The sequence below is a fragment of the Dermacentor variabilis genome, chromosome 4 (genome assembly GCF_050947875.1).
Source record: "Dermacentor variabilis isolate Ectoservices chromosome 4, ASM5094787v1, whole genome shotgun sequence".
In the NCBI taxonomy this organism is placed as follows: domain Eukaryota; kingdom Metazoa; phylum Arthropoda; class Arachnida; order Ixodida; family Ixodidae; genus Dermacentor; species Dermacentor variabilis.
In genome coordinates this window covers 84781927-84787954 of record NC_134571.1, presented here as the reverse complement: position 1 = coordinate 84787954, position 6028 = coordinate 84781927, and positions in this window count along the sequence as shown.

The following is a 6028-nucleotide window of genomic DNA, read 5'->3' as shown; positions in this document are numbered from 1 at the left end:
GCGCTCGCGCGCGCCCGTACAGCGCCGTCGTCGCTGGCGCGTTTGTTCAGCGCACGCCCTTTCTTCATCTTCTTCTTCCTCCCGCGCCGAAGCGGCCAGCGCTTCTTCGAGAGCACGAGCATCATCTTCCGCTTCCCGCGCCGGTCCGCCAATTATCGCCCGCCCGCCCGCTACGGCCGCGCGCTACTGCTGCGCCGATGCTCGTCAATTGTGATGCGTGCTTGGGGAGAGAAGGGGGTATACACCGGTAGCTCGCCATCCATTCTGCGTCACGAATGCAGGCATGCGGGATCTACCGAAAAGCGACAGCTTCGGAAGGAAGCGCGCCGTTAGTGTGTGCGCTCCTCTGTTTAGACGAGCAACTATGCGAAAGAATGTGCCCAAGTGGAGCGCTTTTTTTTCCCCCTTAGCATGAAACCGGGTACAGCAAGTGCACACAAAAGAAGAGTCCGTTTTTGGGAACTCGGCCCTGTTCTGCATTTCTGACGGCGTGGTAATTTTGCCGGTGGGATTTTACAAACATGCTTCGTACATGCGGACCTTCCATGGGGAAGAGATTTTTTACAAGTTAAACAGAGAGAATTACGCCTCGTCCCGAAAGAGAGCTTCGCCTTATTCTGATAAGCTATGTTGCAGTGAAGTGTGCAACCGTGGGAACGAGGAAGAGATTAAAAGGAACAGGTCATAAAGAAAACAGCTGTGCTTCAACGAGAACACGTATTACGCCAAGGGTCATTACTTCCTAATCGTCCAAGTTTTGACTAAGTATGCAACCTAGAAACATATGTGTTGATGAACAGCACTATTGGCATGCTATTAAGGCAACTCAGCAGCCTAATGCAACGTCATATTGCACATGACTACTATATACGGAATCAAGAGAATGCAAAGAATGATAGTCGACAGCGCAGGCTGATGGTCTACACCCGCCTGCGCTTTTCGGTTATCACATGTGAGGGCTTGACTGGCTGCGGTGGATGAGGGCACGAGCGTGGTGGGTTATCCACAGTTCACTTTCTTCTTTTTTTAAATCGTAAGCTTCTCCGTGTAATATTAGTGAGTATATAGGCTTCAAACAATGTAGAAATCACCGGATCAAACAATGATCGCTTAAGAGCGGCGAACTCTGATCTGTAGGCGGTCATTTCGAATTCGTTTGGTGCAAGACTGGTTGGTGTTTGAACTTCACGCCATATGCATCCTCTTGTTTGCACTGATTGCGTTTTAATATAAACGGCCACTCAAAGTCCATACAATCAAATGAGGGATTCGGACTTCGCTTTTTTTTTTTCTCGAGAAGTCACCAGTTCATTGTACGGGCCGTTGCTCTTGTGTGACTTGTAGTGTTGGAGCAGAAAAAGGCTTGTGATATCGAAGTGGACTTGTATCAGGCTGTGTTGGCTTGGTAGTGACGCCGCCTTTAAGAGACGCCTGATGATGCGTGGACAGTCCGGTCAATTCTCGATCGCGCCCTCTAGCAAAGAGCGTCCATAGTCTCAAAATGTACGAAATACTATATGTCGTCTCTTCCTTTCCACAACTTCATTGCCCGCACATCCGTTTGGCCATATATACCCGCCCTTTGCTGCCTCTCTGTTTCTGCGCGTTTCCTTATCGTGTGCACTTTGCCTGAAACGGCGACGACCTTCTATTACACAGCGGCTGACCAATCTGCCGGCCGCTGCTTCAGGCCGGCAGCCAGCTCGGTCCTCCGTTTTCCTTTTTTTTTTTCGAATCCTTCGAACACACTCGGTGCATCTAGGTCGCCTGCAGACGTGTCATCAATGTGCTATATTCTATGTCCGTTCGCACGCAACTCTCCTCACGCGCTATCGCCAATAGCGGAAGAAGCCAGGCGCGCATATGAATCTCCCTTCGGCCTTACACGTGAATTCGACGCTGTTTTTTTGTTGCGCAACCCCGATTGCACGCGCAATCGCCGCCATATATGTGCAACCGGCATCACCGCAAGCGTGACGGATGGCCAGAGGCGGCGGCGGCTCGATCCGCTTCTTTCCGCAGGGCATCACTTTCTCGCCGGAAGCAGTTTCGGTATGGCGGTTATTCTGCGGCGGGGCTGCTTTGAATGGGCCGAAGCGCGCGCAATGCTTGTCGGAGAAGCGCTTTCTTTTTCTTGCGCACACTCCCTCGACCAAAGATGAGCGCAAGCGCCTTCGGCGCACGCGTTGAGGCGATGCCCGTTGATCGAAAGCCACCTCTCAGCGCGACAGGTTCTGAGGGGGGAGGCGATATATAGCGTATACACGGTCGGTTGACAGACGCGGCGCTGGAGTGGTAGGACAGGACCGCCGCGATGCCGATATCTGGGACGACGGCACAGCAGGGGTGGTCGCGAGGACCTATAGAGTGGCTTTTACATTCTTGGTCTACACTCACATAGCCCCGTTGAATGGTGACGCGAGGTGTCGAGTATGATCACTGGAGGGGACGCGAGAGGTTGCCGCAACGCTTTGGCGCCGCACTGATTGGTGTTATTTCGCGTAATCGGCCGCAGCCTTCGTATATTTTTTTTCCCACCTGTTCGGATGGGCAGTCGCGAAGATTCACTTCAAAACAGTAAAGCTCAAGGGGTATGATGCTAAGAGTAATGCATAACTTCTGAATCACGAGGGCATCGCGGCCGCCGCTAAATGCGCGACCGGCTCATTTTATTTGAGTGGGTTGCCACGAATTCGCTTTTGCGTGGGAATCGACGATGTAGTCAGCAGTGTTTGAAAAACTGCGTTGACTGATACTCTTTCAGTACCAATGCCCCTAATAGCGACTCGCGATACCAAACGTCGCCACTGAAGACAGCTTGAAGACTGGAAGTGGAGCTATAGCGTTAATTGAGGTACACGTAGTCTTTTATTTTTTTATTTTGCGGTGCTTCTTACACGTCTGCTGTGCTCACAAATAATCCCCAACTGCTTGGGAGTTAGGATTCAAACAATTTAATTTGCTCTATAGAAACGACCTTGCTCGCTGAGTTTATTCACACACACAAAAAAAAAAAAAAGAACCAAGCGCACTCGTTACATTTCTCTTGCCAGCGTGCCGATGGCATCTGTTACTTGCGGGCCCTATAACGGCTTCACCTGTGTAGATCACAGGCATAGACATAGGGAACAGAATTTATTTAGCTCAGCGATCGTACTTTCGATCGAACCCATCTCAAAAATAGGCATAAGTGCCAGAGAGGCTGCCCCCTGCCATTTATTGTCGTTGGCAAGGGGCAATGCGACCGCCACTTGTAAGCACGGCCTTCGAAATTCGGTGGCACGCCGTTTTTAGCGCGAGATCTCGAAGGGAAATCCGCAATGGCGGAGGTCGTTGCGTGAAATTTAATAAAGGCTCGCAGCAGGTGGCCACTTGTAGCACCACGAGTCACGTGAAGCCAAAGATGGCAAGTTGGAACAACATTGTTGGATATAACCCCAGCTGCTACAACCAACGGACCGATGTAAGCATATAAGACATGTAGCCCCGGCCTTTTATTACAAGCATTCAATTTCAAACGCACACTACGAAAAGGTCTCAGCCACTCTGTATCTTCGCTTCGAAGAGAGGTGCGCAAACGGTGGGCACGTTGCTTTCCGAGCGTTGGGTGCACGCTAGAAAAGTCGGGTGGCCAAAAATTTTGATCCCAGAGTCCATTATTATCTCCAATAGTTCCCGTATTGCTTTGCAAGCATCAAGTACCGTCAGTCACTGAATGAGTCCTCACGTTTACTGGGCCCTTCCACGTTTTACCGTGTTACGTACTGCGCTCACAAACAATGCCTCTCGCGAAGTCGCGCGGTGAAAGCGACGAAGCTTCTGCTCCGTCACGCTCCGCGCTCTGCTCACAACACACTGCGTATTCACGGATTAGGCCAGACAGGATGCACAGCGGTGTAAACCACGGCTTCTTGTCATCGTTCTTTTTGTCCTCCTCCTCCTCGTCGTCGTCGTCGTCTTTTGTCTTCTACTGGTGTCGAGCGGGCGCCGTGATGGACGGCAGACGGACGCTTCTCTGCTCCTACATCTGCTTGGGCACCGCGTGCGGGAGAATGCCCGCTGACCACGCTTGACGTGAGCTGGGTCAGCAGGCGCCGCAGCGTACGTGCAAGCGCTCGCATTTAGCGATGCCGCCGCGCGATGACCGCTCCCAGGGACCCGGGAGCCGCCTCCGAAATAGGAAGGGCTTCGGGCCGAGAGCATCACTCGAGAATACGCAGGCAGGCATGTCATGCACGCTCCCGGCGGTGTGGTCGCTGGCTGGTGTTACTCCCGTCGAGCGGGTCTTTCTCTTGCTCTCTCTCTCTCTCTCTCTCTCTCTCTCTCTTTAGAGCAGATGCGTGCAACGAAGCGAAAGTCGAAAGTTTCCCGACACAGAGGCAAAGATCACATCTCAAGCTGTCACTGCAGAAGTGGGCCGTTAAAGGTCATTGTGCGGTACTTTTTAAAGAGGTTAGGACCGCCTATGGGTCAGCAGCGAACAACTTTATTCTTCCATATAGAAAAGGTCGGTATAGAAGTAGTTACTCGGTTGACCGATTAAGGCACCTGCGCGAAAAACGCAGCTAACTCGAGGAGAAGGGGGTAAAAACGAAATGAAAAAAAAAGAAACAGAAAGAAAAGAAGAAAAGGTGCAGAGGTCACATAAAGAGCGAATTTCAACTTAAGGATGAGGAAACTGTAGGCTACAGAATATTCTCGCGGGCTTCGGCAAGTAAGCGGTAGCTTGCAACGTAGAAATACTAAGCGATTCTTGTCTTGTCCGAAGCCTTCACTACACAGCAGAACTCACATTCTTTGAGCCTCAGATTTGTCTGTGGCTGATACGAGGCCTCCATGACCAGGGGCCGTGTCCACAAATATTCTCGCTCATAAGTGCACAGTGACCGATCGCCTTTGCTAAGGATGTGCCCAGCATCAGGATTGGCTGGAATTCGCTATTACGAATAATTCTAGTGTAAGAGCTTTTTTTGCGAGGACGGTTCCAGTTCTATAGTTTCTGTCAGTGTCCGTGTCTTCTCGATTTGAAGGTGCATATTCAGAAGCAGAGCAGGGGCGTTTGTGATCACAAATGGGAGAAAAGCGTGGCTACGCGCTGCTTAATATGCGATCAGCGTCTCATACAAGCGTCTAATAAGTGAACGCCACGTCAACCATGGGGCTCGGAGAAAGCAACATTTTCATGTAGGATACGGCTCGTTGTTGTGCCCTCCTGATAAACCACATCATAAGTACTGCACTGACGGAAGAGTTGAGAATAAAAATTGTTTCTTATTTCAGGGACATAGGAGCGTTCACATTGCTCGTTTATCGGCATACCATAAACTTGGAACAGGAATACAGGATATGCATCAAAATCAGCGCACATATCTCTCTAGATTTAGCGGAATATAAAGATTATGTTCTATCTATAGTAGCACGGAATGCCACTAGCACATCGAAACAAAAATATATGATCATCCATCCGCAAAGTTGGTAGAAGCAGGAGCAGTGATCCTCTTCTTCCATTTCAAAAAAAAAAAAAAAAAAAAGCGCAATTGAATCGAAGGATATTCATGTCGAGCTGGTGGCGCCGTACGGTGATGGTCACTATATGTATATACTCTTTATTAGTGGATTTAGCGCAGCACTTGCTATTGCAATTAGTAGGCGTTCGTTAGACATATACTACAAACTGGCAAAAGTAAAAGAAGATATATACTGAAGTCACCGATGTCATTCTGGCAACAATGACACACAGGCAAAGATGACTGCACCAGTGGAATGAATAAGATGGGAGAAAAAAAAAGAATGATGAAAGATCAAACTGCTTCCAATAGAGTATTGATTATATGTAATAAAACAAAAGTTAAACATTATTACCCATAAAAAAAGCAGGTGCGCAGGCATCGTCATTATGTCAGATCAAGTGGCTTCGAAGTGCTAAGTAATTGCGACCTCCACATATAATTTAGCGTTTGACAGGACCGCTGGCAGTTGAGGACGCAAAAGGAGGCGCTCATACGTGTATTGGTGGCACTTCTTAAGG